The sequence below is a fragment of the Scyliorhinus torazame genome, chromosome 11 (assembly GCF_047496885.1).
Source record: "Scyliorhinus torazame isolate Kashiwa2021f chromosome 11, sScyTor2.1, whole genome shotgun sequence".
Lineage (NCBI taxonomy): Eukaryota > Metazoa > Chordata > Chondrichthyes > Carcharhiniformes > Scyliorhinidae > Scyliorhinus > Scyliorhinus torazame.
This window is the reverse complement of record NC_092717.1, coordinates 207581287-207599727: the sequence shown is the minus strand read 5'-3', so window position 1 is coordinate 207599727 and position 18441 is coordinate 207581287. Positions and strand designations below refer to the sequence as shown.

Sequence of the window (18441 nt, the reverse complement as noted above, 5' to 3'; positions counted from 1 at the left end):
CATTGGTTGTGTCCTATTCTGAGTGTTCATTGGTTGCATGTTTGCATATCATGACACCGTCCACTCCACGCTAAACCTATAAGCTAACCTGCACATCCATGGACACTAAGTGGCAATTTAATCATGGTCAAACTGTGGTGATATGCACATATACATCTCTGTATATAACTATATACCATTGTACAAATGTGTAAAACTGATCATCGGTACATGTAGTGACCGTTATAACCTCCTGCCAGTAGGTGGAGCCAAATACACAAGGAGCCAGATATACATCAGGTGACTGACGAGACGGGGCAGTTGGTAGCAGGATAGACAACAGGACAGTTACATCTCACCGTAGCTCTCAAGTAATTTATATATAATTGTCTGTACATTGTTCTTTTGATTACCTGTCCACGTGTTTAAACAGAAATACTTGTTATAGCTAAACACTCGTGTTCTATATGTGTCTTCATGATCAGGGGAGATATAAACTATCTTTGAACTGTGGGAGGAAACTGGAGTACCTGGACGAAACCCACGCGGAGAACAGACAAACTCCACACAGACAGTGACCCAAGGCTAGAATTAAACCCGGGTCCCTGGCTCTGTGAGGCAGCAATGCCAACCACTGTGCCTTCTTTTACCTCTCTTAATTTTAGAAACTGAAAGTTACGATTGATGCAATAAATCCAATACCTTCACTGAGAATGCTAAACAAGATAGTTTCAATTAAATCATACTGTTACCCCTCAATAGTCAATCTGAAATGACTGTAGATCGCTAAGTGGTGATCTTTGACTGAGATCTTCCTGCTTGGTTCACCAGACTCCTTCCCTGTGACGCATATCTTCTAGCTTCTTTCGAAAGCCCTCCACGTTTGAACTTTTCTCAAGGGTTTACATGCAGAATACAGTTTTTAAAACATTCATGCACGATCTCTTCTGCATGTGATTGGTTAGTTGGATGCAAGGTTGTCTGTTGGTTGGTTGGTAGCATATTTTCATGTCTTCTATTGGGTTAGCTATATAACAGCTTATTCTAGTCCCACTGCGATTTCCTGTCTGGCTTCGATCAGCTTGCTGGGGTTACTGTTATAATTCAACGAGGCTTATCCTATTCAGTCCAACAGTATCACTGCCATTTGCAAGTATCAATGTAATTAGCAAGTATTGGACCCAAGCGATTTATGTAAATTTTCTGCGATAAACTGTGCGATTTCAATGTAAGTTGCTCTGTTCCATTATACAGTATAATTATCATTAAAAAACCATTGATGTAATGAGTGAGTATTACACCCATCTGATTTCCACATAATGAACACTGCTCTGAAGTCGGAGTCACTCTAACTCTTTCCTTACGAAGCTTAATATGTTTACGTTTTATTGGAGATTTGGGCGTTGTCTCCTTATTTTTCACAGCTGTCGGCCGGGATTCTCCGCCCCCACGCCAAGTCGGAGAATCCCCGTGGGGAGGCGCGAATCCCGACGCCCCGACGCCGGCTTCCCTATTCTTCAGCGCCGTTTTTCAGGGGCCGGCGGGATTCCCGCCAGGCCGGTCAGGGACATTTGACAGCGGCCCCCCCCCGGTGATTCTCCGGGCCCCGATGGGCTGAGTGGACGTCCAGTTTTGGCCAGTCCCGCCGGCGTGAATTACTCACCTCACGCACAGCGGGACCTGGCAGGTAAGTGTGCAGGGGCAGTCCTCGGGGGGGGGGGATCCAACCCCGCGGGGTGCCCCTACGGTGGCCTGGCCCGCGGTCGGGGCCTATCGACCCTGCGGGCAGGCTGTTTCCATGGGGGCCTTCTTTCCTCTGCGCCAGGCCCTGGTAGGGCTCCGCCATATTGCCCGGGGGCCAGCGCGGATAAGAGGACCCCCCTGCATGTGCAGAAATACACCGGCCGGCCCGCGCATGCATGAGATCACGCCAGCTGTTCAGCGAATTTGCGCCGGCCTTTGGGTGCCGGCTGGAGCGGCCAACCCCTCCGGCATCAACCTAGCCCCCCAAAACTTGGAGAATTCCTCACTTTCGGAGGCTGTTGACGCCGGAGTGGTTGGCGCCCGTTTTCCCGCCAGCATGGGGACTTAGTCCCCAGAAGGCAGAATCCCGCCCGTAATGTCATATCAAGGGTAAAAGGGTCTTATACTTGGTGAGTGAAATGCAAAAAGGAATGAACATTTATATATTGTTTTTGGTGATCTCAGATTGCCCAAAAGTCCTTTATATTTAATAAAATATTTTTGATATCATGCCATAGGACCTTTTATGCCCACCTGAGAAAGTGGACAGGGCCCTGATTTAATCCAAAAGGTGGTGTCCTCGTTAGTGCAGCTCACAATATTTCCCCAGAGGTAAGAAGCTAGGAACTGTGAAGGAGCAAAGCAATTTAACAGTTAATGTACAGAAATCACTAAAAGCTAGTAGACAAGTACAACAGTAATTTTAAAAGATTGAAGTGGCAGTCAGAATTTTCCTAAGGTCACTGGAGTGGAACTTGAACTCGCAAACTTCCAGCACAAGAGATGTGATTGCACTGACCCATAACGGAGCCTTTTAAATAACCCTGCTCCCCCAGTCCACAAGGACACCATTAGCTCTCTCCTGTGCGTTTTGCCCCGCACTCAGTGTTCCTGGTGAGATTTAAGAGTCAACCACCTTGCTGTCGATCAGGAGTCACATATAGGCCAGGAGATAAGAGTGGTGAATTTCCTTCCCTAAAGGACATTCGTACATTGATGTGCATTGCCGACAGTTGACGATGGTTTCATGATCATCGTTATAATCATCATTTTAATTCCAGATTTGCGTTGAATTCAAATGTCACCATCTGCCATGGTGGGATTTGAACCTGAGGGCCTAGAGTACTACTTTGAGTCTCTGGCTAAATTGTCCAGTGACAATATCACTGGCTTTACCGCCCAACCCCCCCGCCCCCCCAAGAAAAACAATAAGTCAATTGAAAATAAAAACAGAAATAGGTGCTGTTTGTATAAATTGGGCAGCGTGGTTAGCACTGTGGATTCACAGCGCCAGGATCCCAGATTCGATTCCCCGCTGGGTCACTGTCTGCGGAGTCTGCACGTTCTCCCTGTGTCTGCGTGTGTCTCCAGGTGCTCCGGGTTTCCTCCCACAGTCCAAAGACGTGTAGGTTAGGGGTATTGGACATGCTAAGTTGCCCTTTCGTGTCCAAAAAGGTTAGGAGGAAGGGCTTAAAGTGGGTCAGTGCAGACCCGATGGGCCGAATGACCTCCTTCTGCACTGTATGTTCTGTGCTCGAAATCTGAAGGAATATGGAGCTTTGTTTGAAGGGAGTGCTGAGTGTTATGGCCCAGGGTTTAGGAGTTCACCTGACCCACAACTTTTAATAGAGTGTGGTATGGGGAGCACACGGCTCACTCTACAAGTATGGTATAGCAGAAAATGGGCCAGTGGTTTTTAAAACAAAACAATGTTTATTCCATGAACTCATCATAGAATTTACAGTGCAGAAGGAGGCTATTCGGCCCATCGAGTCTGCACCAGCTCTTGGAAAGAGCACCCTACCCAAGGTCAACACCTCCACCCTATCCCCATAACCCAGTAACCCCACCCAACACTAAGGGCAATTTTGGACACTAAGGGCAATTTATCATGGCCAATCCACCTAACCTGCACACCTTTGGACTGTGGGAGGAAACCGGAGCACCCGGAGGAAACCCACGCACACACGGGGAGGATGTGCAGACTCCGCACAGACAGTGACCCAAGCCGGAATCGAACCTGGGACCCTGGAGCTGTGAAGCAATTGTGCTATCCACAATGCTACCGTGCTGCCCCACTCAAGTTAACCTTTTTAAAACAAACAGTGAATATCTTAGCAACCAGTAAATCAAATACACCCCCCAAAGACCACAACACTAAGTAATCTGTATGCCGTCCTTTTAACATCCAAAAGGCTTAACAAACCTTCAAACAGGAGCATATTAGGGTTTACATTCAAGACTGAAAACATTTATAATTCTTCTGAATTCACCAAATGATTAAGAGATAGTCCTTCATTGCAGAGATCAACAGCAGTGCAGCTCACAGACACATCCAAGCTTTCTCAAACTGAAACTAAAAAGCAGAAGTGGAGCTCAGCTCCACCCACACTCTGACATCACTCCAGTAACATGAGCAGCTCCATTTCTTAAAGGTACATTTCTTAAACACTCATTTCTTAAAGGGTACTATCACATGACATGAGGGCCCTCAGAAAATAGCATGAAAATGTTATTAGTTATTTTTGGAGCCAGGAGGAGCAGGGGAGCACTTCTTGGTACCACAAAATACTATGATACTGTTGTAACATGGATTCTTTGGATGTCGCAATGATGAGATTTTGAGACTTGTATGTTTATGGGCAGCATGGTAGCACAGTGGTTAGCACTGTTGCTTCTCAGCGCCAGGGTCCCAGGTTCGATTCCCAGCTTGGGTCACTGCGGAGTTTGTGTGGGTTTCCTCCGGGTGCTCCATTTCCTCGTACAAGTCCCGAAAGATGTGTTTGTTCGGTAATTTGGACATATTGAATTCTCCCTCTGTGTATCCGAACAGGCACCGGACTGTGGCAACTAGGGGCTTTTCACAGTGTTATTGTAAGCCTACTTGTGACAATAAAGATTATTAATTAAGCCTGAACCATTTATTTTTATTCTTTAACTATTTACAGATCCCAGGTTACTGGCATGCATTGTGCTTCTGCCATGCAGTAACGCTGCTTCCAGAGTGTTAGCTCTGGATATTCTCGCAGTCTATTACCATGTTACACTATACATCATACCATGAGTGGTGCTATTTTGCAGTCCCACATTAACCCTTCCTCTGCAAACATCTTTACATTAGAATTACATACAGGCACAGAACACAACGGCTTCCTTTCTCCAAAATAATCTTTCCTTTCTAATGGAGTGTAACTATTTGTAATACAGTCTTCACTTGCTATTCTTGCTCCTCCATCTCAAGTCTCGGACTTTATAAATTCAGATGATCTTGAGGTTTGACAGTTATTCCTCACCTCAGTCTGTCAGGTTTGGAGGGATGGTAGTAGTACTCTGTGTTTCTGGTACTTGCTTATTTCCATTTGATTTGCTTTTTGCGCTCCCTCAGGTTGTGTTTTTCTTTATTAACCATAAGACCATAAGACATTGGAGTGGAAGTAAGGCCATTCGGCCCATCGAGTCCACTCCACCATTCAATCATGGCTGATGTCAACTCCATTTACCCGCTCTCTCTCCATAGCCCTTAATTCCTCGAGAAATCAAGAATTTATCAACTTCTGTCTTAAAGACACTCAACGTCCCGGCCTCCACCGCCCTCTGTGGCATTGAATTCCACAGACCCACCACTCTCTGGCTGAAGAAATTTCTCCTTATCTCTGTTCTAAAGTGACTCCCTTTTATTCTAAGGCTGTGCCCCTGGGTCCTAGTCTCCCCTGTTAATGGAAACAACTTCCCTACATCCACCCTATCTAAGCCATTCATTATCTTGTAAGTTTCTATTAGATCTCCCCTCAACCTCCTAAACTCCAATGAATATAATCCCAGGATCCTCAGACGTTCATCGTATGTTAGGCCTACCATTCCTGGGATCATCCGTGTGAATCTCCGCTGGACCCGCTCCAGTGCCAGTATGTCCTTCCTGAGGTGTGGGGCCCAAAATTGCTCACAGTATTCTAAATGGGGCCTAACTAATGCTTTATAAAGCTTCAGAAGTACATCCCTGCTTTTATATTCCAAGCCTCTTGAGGTGAATGACAACATTGCATTTGCTTTCTTAATTACGGACACAACCTGCAAGTTTACCTTTAGAGAATCCTGGACTAGGACTCCCAAGTCCCTTTACACTTCAGCATTATGAATCTTGTCACCGTTTAGAAAATAGTCCACGCCTCTATTCTTTTTTCCAAAGTGCAAGACCTCTCACTTGCCCACGTTGAATTTCATCAGCCATTTCTTGGACCACTCTTCTAAACTGTCTAAATCTTTCTGAAGCCTCCCCACCTCCTCCATACTACCTGCCCCTCCACCTATCTTTGTATCATCGACAAACTTAGCCAGAATGCCCTCAGTCCCGTCATCTAGATTGTTAATGTATAAAGAGAACAGCTGTGGCCCCAACACTGAACCCTGCGGGACACCACTCGTCACTGGTTGCCATTCCGAAAAATAACCTTTTATCCCAACTCTCTGCCTTCTGCCTGACAGCCAATCGTCAATCCATGTTAGTACCTTGCCTCGAATACCATGGGCCCTTATTTTACTCAGCAGTCTCCCGTGAGGCACCTTATCAAAGGCCTTTTGGAAGTCAAGATAGATAACATCCATTGGCTCTCCTTGGTCTACCCTATTTGTTATCTCTTCAAAAAACTCTAACAGGTTTGTCAGGCACGACCTCCCCTTACTAAATCCATGCTGACTTGTCCTAATCCGACCCTGCACTTCCAAGAATTTAGAAATCTCATCCTTAACAATGGATTCTAGAATCTTGCCAACAACCGAGGTTAGGCTAATTGGCCTATAATTTTCCATCTTTTTCCTTGTTCCCTTCTTGAACAGACAACAGTGATTTTCCAATCCTCTGGGACTTTCCCTGACTCCAGTGACTTTTGAAGCATCATTACCAACGCATCCACTATTTCTTCAGCTATCTCCTTTAGAACTCTAGGATGTAGCCCATCTGGGCCCTGAGATTTATCAATTTTTTGACCTCTTAGTTTCTCTAGCACTTTCTCCTTTGTGATGGCTACCATATTCAACTCTGTCCCCTGACTCTCCGGAATTGTTGGGATATTACGGGATATTAACAACTTGTCTGCTTTTTTCGGACATGGTGGGCTTGTCCCATTCCTTCCAAAGGGAATATGGACTCCCTTTCCTAGAAATGCATTTTTCCATGACACCCACCATGTTCTTGCTGGACATTGATGTTTTGCAAATGGAACCTCCATTTCCAATTGTTTCTCAATTTTAGCCGAACATTAGTTTGCTGTTTGATTTTGAAAATGTTTTGCAAGCTTACCAATCTTTTCACTCACCTTAATGGTATCTTAGTAAATGTGAGATATTCAGTGCTCTTTCTTTTTCTCGTATTTCAGTGTCGTATTTACATTTTCCAGTCTTATTTCTGTCAGTTCTTTCTCTGCCTATGACAAAATTTTGCCCTTGCCCTTTATTTTGTATTCATCTTTGGTCAGGTCTGGCTCCGGTAAACTCTTATGTGTTACCTATGATTTCATTATCTACACATAGCTTGGAAAGTTCGACAGCTTTTCCGATCAATGCCGCCTCTTTTCCATTCAACTGATTCTTCAGCTCCTCAGTCTATTTTTGTAGCTTTTGACTCCCTCCTGGAATATGGAACATTGCTTCAGTTTGTTCTGAGAGACGTTAAGTTCACTTGTCTTCTTTTCCTCAAGTTCCAGAGGAATAGATTTAACCTGTGGCGCTCCTGTAGTGTGTGAAGGCCTGTCAACAGCTTTTCATTTTCTTTGTAAAGCTTGTGTGCTTCCTCTTGAGTTCTTCTGAAGTATCTTCTGCTTTGCTTCCATTCTGCTGATTAAGACGGACTTCCCGTTGCTGAATGATCATGTATTCTTTTTGCATTTGACCTTGCTATTCTTTCAACTGGTTATATTCTTGTTGACCCCTTGCCAACTCATTCGGTGTTTCAGTGCACCGTTTCGTTGACACAACATGAATCATGCGCTTCAATTCTCTCAGTTCAGCTGTGAGGTAAACATTTTCTTGTCGAACAAAATCTTTTACATTTTGCATCTTTTGTTTCTTTTGAGTGACTTCAGATAGCCTTCCTTCACTCCCATCCCTCTGTGCATTCTGCACTGCCACCTGCTGTTGCGGTTTGGGTACTGTGTCAGCATTTTTAAGGAACAACACTTTTGAGCCTATCAGTTGCTTCTCAGTCATTTCTTTCTTCTACACTAAACTCTTCAGCTTGTGCATTTAATTGCTCTGGCCTGGTCAACACCCATCTTTTGGTTTACTTGAATATTGTCTTCCTGTCTCTGGGGTCTTCTACCTTCCTCACTCTGGGGTCTCTTGTTGGCGAAGCTGCTTTATTGGGAGTTGCCCTCATTCTGGAGTCCCCTGTTACTCCCGATGCTTTATTGGGGATGTGCTGGACCACTTTTGTGTCTGGTGCAGCCATTTCTTTCTCCAAAATTAGATTCTAATTTTCTGCCCATAGCCATTGTGCCTTCTTATAGCTACAGCTTTAAATGTCATTACCCTTTTAAGTCTGTGAGTGTGTTCACCATTTTTCCACACTGTTGGTTTCTTGTCCTTGACTTTCCTGTCTTTTTTATTTATTTTGGCAGGCTCTCTAGTGATTGGCTCCTCTGTTATTTTTAAAGGTGTTAAAACATTTCCCTTTTTTGAATAGAAAATATACAGCAGCAAGTTATTAAATCTCTGCAGGTGCTTGGGACCTTGGACTTTGAAAGCTTCAATAGATGTGCTTTTTTTTGGATCCCCGCAATCCTGGGCTGTTTTAAACAACTTTTTTTTCCCCTTCAAAACAGCACTTCTCTTCAGCTGAGCAGACTGTGAGGGAAGCATGGTGGTGCAATGGTTAGCATTGCTGCCTCATGGCGCTAAGGTCGCAGGTTTGATTCCAGCCCCGGGTCACTATCAGTGTGGAGTTTGCACATTCTCCCCGTGTTTCACCCCCACAATCCAAAGATGTGCAGGGTAGGTGGATTGGCCACGCTAAATTGCCCCTTAATTGGAAAAATTGAATTGGGTACTCTAAATTTATTTTTAAAACCTCAGCAGATTTTTCTTAAACTTTTGACTCTGCCAGCCAATTTCTACAGGTTTTTTTTAAAAACTTGCAGCTCTCGTCCAGCTTCTGGATGGTTTCGCTGAACTGTGGGACTGCCACCTATTCTTTAATGAAAGACAAGCTTCTTTGCTGGAATTTTTGTAGTTATGCTCACCTGCCTTTGTAATCAGACTAGGTTATTTTCTTTTTTACTCTAACATCACTTGGAGGTCTGACAATGGACTTTCACTTACTCTAGCAGATTCCTCAACTTTTATGCCTGTGGTGAAGCTTCTTCAACTGTGTCTCCAATCTTTCTTCTGAGGTACATGCCTCTCCAGTTCAGCTTCAGTTTTTCATACCTTGGGATGCTGTTCTGGACCCAGCGTTTAAAATGCCACTTCTCTGGTATACTTTTGTTGTTAACCATGAAGTGAAAAAGAAGCCACGCTCTAAGTCCGTGAAAACATAGTGCTGTGCTGATTTAGAGATGTTTAGTGCACAAAATGGTGAACTGAAGCCTGCGGCAACACTCCGCTGACTTCACTCCACTTCCACCAGCAGGCAATATTACTTAAATACATAATACTTTCCTATCACTGCTGATCGCCATGTTGTATGATGATTCTATCGCTGCCAAACATGTTGTAATATGGGTTCTTTGAATGTTTTAGATCGCTTGAAACATGTATGTTTAAACATGAACCATTCCTTTAACTATTTTCAGATCCCAGGTTACTGGCATGCATGGTGCTGCTGCCATGTATGTCGCTGCTTTCAGAGTGTTCTCCCTAGATTGTCCTCTCAGCCTATTAACATGCGACTCTATGTATCATACCATGGACTGTGCTATTCCTCAGTCCCACATTAACCTTTGCTTCGCCAAGCACCTTTACATTACAATGGTGCGCAAGCGGATATTACATGACATGCAGTCAATTTTGATCAGGCCATTGATTAGCCGTCACTTTGCTGGCCCAATTTCTCAGCAGGCATCTTAAACCACTTTGAACTGTTTCTGTCTTTATTGCACTGTGCTATTAGTTTGCTGCCATGTCTCACTGTTTCTGTGTGCTATTTTATTTTAAATAAATCCATTCATTTTAACCTAAATGCAATTGTGCAATGTACTATTTATCCTACAGGACAGAGTGGGACATTTTTTTAGGATTTTCCATGTAATCGCCAGTCTGTTTTGCCATAAGGCTGAATTATTTACCTCATCGACAGCTGTCCTACTTAATGGCACATGTAATGACTCACATTCTGGCTCATAGGAAACGATGAGATGAAGCCCAAACTACCTGTAGTTTAACAGTTCCATTGTCATTAACCATGATTGAAATAGTTGAAATGAATGTGCAATTAGGCTGCGAGGGCTACAAATTGTCACCTGCGTCGCATCCATGAGAAAAAATCTACCCGGGCTTCTGTATGGCATCTTAATAAGGATAGCATGTCCTTTCCATTAAAGACAGATGACTCTCTGCAGATGGAGGGAGGCATTATATGCGAATAAAATATGTATACCCACTGTTATTCATGTCATGAGTTTGAAATGGTGTGTGTTGGATCAATATGTTCTATGTATGGCTTGGCACAAAAGGGTATGAATCGCAAATGGCCTCCTGATTTAAAGTGCCATAGCTGACTCATCCATGCATATATACAGCTACATCTGTGCACCCTATTTTATTGGCATAATTTACAAAAGCAAATTGTTCTGCTGCCTCTAGGCCAGTCAAATTTATGGGGATAATTTCAACCTAACCTGAAGAGAGTACAAAATAGATGGTCAGGTGAATCCCATCAGTTTCCCAGTTGTAGTAAGGTTAAAGTGGCCCTTGGTGACAGAACAACAACAAATTATACACAGGCTTAAAGTTCAACTACCAGGGGAGTTATAACACAATGCAATATAAACCATGGTTGCATAGAAAGTAACTCGAAGGTGCGGAGAGAGGTTTGATAGTGCGTAGAAATTTTAAATTGGTCCATTATATCTGACTGTGGCATTTTAGCACAGCTCATTATCATTTTAATTCTGGGTTAGGTTGCAATTATGCAGCGGTATGTGGTGAAAATCTGCAGAATGCGAATTCAACTTTCACTATTTAATGGGACTATCCAAATGTGGAATTTTGAGGAGCCAAGAGTTGTAAGGTCAAGAGACTCTGGATTCAGGATGGTCAAAAGATGTTCCTCCCTTCAACTCTGCCACGCTTGATGTAGTACAGAGAGCAATGAGGAGCCACAGGGAAATAATCTTCTCCATCAAAGGAGGAAGAAACTTGCTTCTATCACAAAGAAGGCATGACAGGAGATGGCTTGGGAAGTCAGCATCAGGAGCATTGCGCATTGCTCCTGGATTCAGGGCAGCGAGTGCTTTAATGGCCGAAGCATGCAATTCAAGAAAGGTGTGCAAATTTGCACACAAATGCTTACATCATGCTTCAGACAGTGAAACACATCAGGGCGGGAGAGAGTTACCTGGATGCTTTGTTTCAGAAAGTTATCATAACCCTTAGGGTCGGGTTTTCTGGCTTGGAAAGTGGTCAGGGAACGAGATATGTGATGCAGCTGAGGCCGATTCGGGGACCCAGAGGGCAGGAGTGTCTGCTCCTGCAATTACCCAACATGCCCCTACCAGTCTGGCAATGCAGGCATACAGGCAGTACCAACATGCCCAGGTGGCACTTCCAGACTCCTTGTTGTTACCAGACTCCTAAACGACCCTCTAATTGACTGACATGATTGATACTACACTTCTGTATGCTTCACCCGATGCCGGTGTCTATGTATTTACATTGTGTACCTTGTGTTGCCCTATTATGTATTTTCTTTTTCTTTTATTTTATTTTCATGTACTAAATGGTCTGTTTGAGCTGCTCACTGAAAAATACATTTCACTGTACCTCGGTACACATGACAGTAAACAAATCCAATCCAAAGTACCAAGCTGGCAGTGCCAAGGAGCCTTGGTGCCTGAAGGAGTGCCATGGTGTGACCCTGCCCTGTACCCGACAACCCAGGGGTCTCTAATGGCCTAGGAGAACTTCCCAGGTGCCATTATAACTGGTCCACGTTTGTAGTCGCTAAATGACGCCGTGGCGACATCTCCTAGGCGCAACTGTTTGGTCCTGGGTGCCAGGAGAATCTTGCAAACACATAATTACTGGATCACAGGGCAAGGTCCAGATAACGACGTCTCATGAAATTTCATGAAATCTCACGAGGCCTTTCGAGCATCGTAATTCAACGGTCTCATCCCGACACCAAATCGGGCATGATGAGGCCACTAAATAGCTCCGTGGTTACAAGGAGACCTAAGCTGGCAACTAAATATTGAGGGGTATGTGACATTTTGTAAGGGAAGGCAGGAAGGAAAGGATGGTGGTATAGCTTTGGTAGTACGAGATGGACTAAGTATGATAGCAAGGAATGATCTTGGATCTAAAGATGTAGAATTCATATGGATAGAGGTAAGCCATAACAAGGAGAAGAAGTCAATGATGAGAGTAGTCTACAGGCCCCCAAACAGTAACTATACTGTAGGATAGAGAATAAATCAGAAGATAATGAGGGCATGTAAAAGAGACACTACCTTAATCATTAGTGACTTTAATCTCCATGTGGATTGGGAAAATCAAATTGGTAGAGATAACCATGAGGCTGAATTCATTGAGTGTATTCGGAAGTTTCCCAGAACAAAAGTTGTGGATCCAACCACGGATCAGGCTATCTTTCATCTGGTAATGTGCAATGAGGCAGGTTTAATAAACAATCTCAGACTTAATGATCCCTTGGGACACAATGGCCATAACATGATAGAATTTAACATTCAACATGAGAGTGAAACTTAGGTCAAAAACAACTGTGCTAAACATAAATAAGGGTAAATAAAAAGAAATGTAATTAATTTAGTTTAATAATTAAATTAAATTAAATTAATTGAATTAAATTAAATTATTAAATGAACTTAAATATTAAATTAACCACGGAATTTGAGGACAGTATGCATAGAATGCTTATAGCGCAGAAGAAGGCCATTTGGCCCATCAAACCTGCACCAACACCCTGAAGGAGCACCATAATAAGGCACACTGCCCCGCCCTATCCCTGTAACCCTTAGCACCATGGGAGGCCCTGATGATTGTGCTGTGGGGGGAATGCATCCAATGATTGTGTCATTGGATGGGGAACCACTGATAGCAATGGCGATTGAACTATTGGGCAAGGGTTGGGAGAGTGCCTGATACCTTTGTGGTGGGGTAGGTGGGTGGCGGTTTTGGAGGAAATCTTCACTCTTTGCTGATCATGACGTCTATTAAAGATGGCGCCCAGATCTCTGTGGAGCCAGCCTCGGTCACTCTATCAAGCCGCACCCCGCCAGACTGACAACATCAACCAGCCCCATGATTTTCTTTAATCAGAGTGCCAGAAATTCTGATCTGGAAACTGAGTTGTGTATCTGGAGAAAAACACGCCGGTTTTCACTCAGATCCTGACACTGCATCAAATTACCAAGGAAAGTAAATGGCATCCAAAAGGTGGAAATGAACCACTCTGTCCCTCGACCACTACAGGTTTGAAGCCTGCACCCCAGAACACTGAGGGCCATACTTGGATTTCCAAGAAAGAGTGTTTGATAAGGTACCGCACAAAAGACGACTTAATAAGAAAAGAGCCCATGGGGTGCTGGGGGTAATAGAGAATTGGCATCACTAATAGAGGTCAGTATTGGGATAAAAGAACCTTTTTCAGAATAGCAACCTGTAACTAGTGGAGTGCCACACGGATCAGTGCTGGGGCCACAATTATTCACAATATGTATTAATGGCTTGGATGAGGGAAGTGAATGCACTATGGTCAAATTTGCAGATGACACAAAAATAGATGGCAAGGCAAATGATGAGGATGATTCAACGTGTCTACAGATGGATATAGACAGGTTAAGTGAGTACTGGGCAATAACTTGGCAGATGGAATATAATTTAGGAAAGTGTGTAACTGTGCATTTTGGTAGGAATGATTAAGAAGCGGAATATTATTTAAATGCAGAAAGGCTGCAGAAATCTGCGGCACAGAGGGATTTGGGGATTCTTGTGTAGAAATCACAAAAAGGTAACATGCAAATTCAGCAGGGAATAGGGAAGGCAAATAGAACATTGGCCTTTATTTCAAAGGAAATTGAGTGTAAAAATAGACACGTCTTGCTAAATCTATACAAGGCACTAGTTAGACCACATCTGAAATACTGTGAAAAGTTTGCTCCCTTATCTGAGGAAAGATACATTGGCATTGGAGGTAGTCCAGAGAGGTTAACTCAGTTGATCCGGGTATGGAGGGATTTTCATATAAGGAGAGTTTGAGTATGTTGGCCTGTATTCATTGGAGTTTAGGAAAAAGAGAGGCGACTTTATTGAGATACATAGGATTGCCAGAGGGCTTGACAGGGTAGATTCTGATAGGTGTTTCCCATTAAGGGAGAGTTGCAGACCATAGGGCATAATCTCATAGTAAGGAGATGTCAATTGAAGTCAGAGATCAGAAGAAATGTCGGGCGGGATACTCTGGACCCCGCCGGTTGGAGAATCCCCGGGTGGCTGCGCCGTATTCTCCGGCTCCGTTTTTTGGGCAGGGGCGGGATTCACACCACGCTAGTCGGGGGCCGTTGGTAGCGGCCCCCCCAGCAATTCTCCGGGCCCCGATGGACCGAGCGGCCATCCGATTTTGGTCATTCCCTCTGGCGTGGGTTACACATGGTCCCACACAGTGGGACCTGGCAGGTAAGTCGGCGGGGGCGGTCCTCAGGGGGGCACAGGGGGATCCGACCCCGGGAGGGGCCCCCACGGTGGCCTGGCCCGCAATCGTGGCCCACCGATCTGCGGGCGGGCTTGTTCCGTGGGGGTATTCCTCTTTACGCGCCGGTCCCTATAGGGCTCCGTCATGGCTGGCGCAGTGAAGAGAACCCCCCGTGCATGCGCCAAAATACGCCGGCCGGTCTGTGCATACGCAGAACCATGGCGGCGGAGAATTCCACACTTTCGGAGGCTGTTGACGCCGGAGTGGTTGGTGCCGGTTCTCCCGCCGGCATGGGGACTTAGTCCCCAAAAGGGAGAATCCCGCTGGTCTTCTCTCAGAAGGTAGTGAATCTGTGGAATTCTTTACCACAGAGGGCTGTAGAGGCTAGCTCATGAAGTAAATTCATATCTGAGATGGACAGATTTTTAATTAGTAATGGAATCGATGGTTAGGGAGATGAGGCAGAAAAGTGGAATTGAGGATTATCACCTCAGATCAGTCATGATCCCATTGAATGGCAAAGCAGACTCGATGGGCCTACTTCTGCTCCTAGGTCTTATGGCCTTATGGTCTTATGGAATGGTGGAGCAGGTTGGGCACGCGGTCTGGTCTATTCCTGTTTGTGAGAAGGAAGTTACCTCCAAGGTTCTGCCATGGAAACTGCCTTTATTTCATCCTCACGTTTATTGCAGCCTTTTCTGTCAGTCAGGACATTAATGTAAAAATAATCAGGGATGAAAATACTATAGGTCATTTGACCAATTAATAGGTTAATTAATTGCTCTGCAAATTTTGAAGCTTTGAATTTTAAATCCGAATTATCTGCTCAGACACCATTTTTTTTTAATATCCTTCGGCCCAAATAACTATGCTCCCCCCTTTTAAACATTTCAGTTGATACTATTTATTTTAATAATGAAATGATGGAGGTAACAAAGAACAAAGAACAAAGACAATTACAGCACAGGAATAGGCCGTTCAGCCTGCACCGATCCAGATCCTTTATCTAAACCTGTCTTCTATTTTCCAAGGATCTACTTCCCTCTGTTCCCCGCCCGTTCATATATCTGTCTAGATGCATCTTAAATGATGCTATCGTGCCCGCCTCTACCACCTCCGCCGACAAAGCGTTCCAAGCACCCACCACCCTCTGCATAAAAAACGTTCCACGCACATCTCCCTTAAACTTTCCCCCTCTCACCTTGAAATCGTGACCCCTTGTAATTGACACCCCCACTCTTGGAAAAAGCTTGTTCCTATCCACCCTGTCCAGACCTCTCATAATTTTGTAGACCTCAATCAGGTTCCCCCTCAACCTCTGTCTTTCCAACAAAAACAATCCTAATCTACTCAACCTTTCTTCATAGCTAGCACCCTCCATACCAGGCAACATCCTGGTGAACCTCCTCTGCACCCTCTCTAAAGCATCCACATCCTTCTGGTAATGTGGCGACCAGAACTGCATGCAGTATTCCAAATGTGGCCTAACCAAAGTCCTATACAACTGTAACATGACCTGTCAACTCTTGTACTCAATACCCCGTTCGATGAAGGCAAGCATGCTGTATGCCTTCTTGACCACTCTATCGACCTGTGTTGCCACCTTCAGGGGACAATGGACCTGAACTCTCAGATCTCTCTGCACATCAATTTTCCCCAGGACTCTTCCATTGACCTTATAGTCCGCTCTTGAATTAGATCTTCCAAAATGCATCACCTCGCATTTGCCTGGATTGAACTCCATCTGCCATTTCTCTGCCCAACTCTCCAATCTATCTATATTTTGCTGTATTCTCTGACAGTCCTCCTCGCTATCTGCAACTCCACCAATCTTAGTATCATCTGCAAACTTGCTAATCAGACCACCTATACCTTCGTCCAGATCATTTATGTACATCACAAACAACAGTCGTCCGAGCATGGATCCCTGTGGAACACCACTAGTCACCTTTCTCCATTTTGAGACACTCCCTTCCACCACTACTCTCTGTCTCCTGTTGCACAGCCGGCTCTTTATCCATCTAGCTAGTACACCCTGAACCTCATACGACTTCACTTTTTCCATCAACCTGCAATGGGAAACTTTAGCAAACGCCTTACTGAAATCCATGTATATGACATCTACAGCCCTTCCCTCATCAATTAACTTTGTCACTTCCTCAAAGGATTCTATTAGGTTTGTAAGACATGACCTTCCCTGCACAAAACCATGCTGCCTATCACTGATAAGTCTATTTTCTTCCAGATGCGAATAGACCCTCTCCCTCAGTATCTTCTCCAACAGTTTGCCTACCACTGACGTCAAGCTCACAGGTCTATAATTCCCTGGATTATCCCTGCTACCCTTCTTAAACAAAGGGACAACATTAGCAATTCTCCAGTCCTCTGGGACCTCACCCGTGCTCAAGGATGCTGCAAAGATATCTGTTGCTGAAGAGAGGGAAGGATGGGAATTATGGTACAATGTAATCAGGAGGGCACATCTACTTCTGGGCAATGAATTACTTATAATTTCAAAACTATTATCACACAGATACAGTTATTCTGGCCAATCAACCTGTGTTAGTGCTAATCCTCCTTCTGAACCGTCTTCCTAATTTTGATGTGCTTGCTTCCACATTCTTTTATTCCTTTTTCCTTCAACCACCTATCTAACATATTCTTAAATGTGACCCATGTTTCTGCTTCAATCACCAACTCCAGTAATGGCATTCCACAGCCTCACAACCCACTTGTAAATAAAAGCTTAACGTTCTCAATCCTAGATCTTTTGGACTTAATCTTATAACTGGCTACAGAACTGCCTCGGTCACAGAAGGTAAAGGGTAGCAGTAGAAGGGTGTTTTTCTGAATGGAAGGTTGTGACGAGTGGTGTTCCACTGGGACCTGTGCTGGGTCCTCTGTTGTTTGTTGTATACATAAACGATTTGCAGGAAAATGTAGCTGGTCTGATTAGTACGTTTGTGGAGACACCAAGGTTGGTGGAGTGGCAGATAGTGTTGAGGACTGTCAGAGGATACAGCAGGACATAGATAGGTTGTAGACTTGGGCAGAGAAATGGCAAATGGAGTTTAATCTGGACAAATGTGAGGTAGTGCATTTTCGTCTAAAATAGAGGGGCAATATACAGTAAATGGCAAAACTCTTAGGAACATAGAAAGTCAGAGAGATTTGGGTGTGCAGGTTCACAGATCTTTGAAAGTGGCAACACAAGTGGACAAGGTAGTCAAGAAAGCATACGGAATGCTTTCCTTAATTGGACGGGACATCGAGTACAAAACACTGGGAAGTCATCCTACAGCTGTATAGAACCTTGGTGAGGCCGCACTTGGAATATTGCGCACAATTATTGTCGCCACACTACCAGAAGGATGTGAGGCTTTGGCGAGGGTACAGAGGAGGTTTACCAGGATGTTGCCTGGTCTGTAGGGTGCTAGTTATGTGGAGAGGCTGAATAGACTCGGACTGTTTTCATTAAAACGACGGAGGTTGAGGGTCGACCTGATAGAGGTCTACAAGATTATGAGGGTCATGGATCGAGTGGATGGACAGGCACTCTTTCCCAGGGTGGAGGGATCAGTCATCAGGGGGCATAGGTTTAAGGTTTGTGGGGCAAAGTTTAGATGAGATGCGCGAGGCAAGTTTTTTACACAGAGGGTGGTGAGTGCCTGGAATGCGTTGACAGGAGAGGTTGTGGAAGTGGATACATTAACGGCATTCAAAAGGCATCTCGACAAATACATGGATAGGCTAGGTATCAGGCTATACGACACAAGGAAGTGCTGAGGATTTTGGCCAAGGGTAGTATCATGACCGGTACAGGCGTGGAGGGCCGAAAGGACTGTTCCTGTGCTGTA

The 18441-nt window shown here is 44.5% G+C and overlaps 1 non-coding gene across 1 annotated transcript; it reads right to left on the bottom strand.

The window, feature by feature from the left end:
• Positions 1-13319: 13319 nt before the first annotated feature.
• Positions 13320-13408, bottom strand: trnastop-uca (transfer RNA opal suppressor (anticodon UCA)). Its single transcript has one exon. It is a non-coding gene; the product is annotated as a tRNA-Sec (tRNA).
• Positions 13409-18441: the final 5033 nt, after the last annotated feature.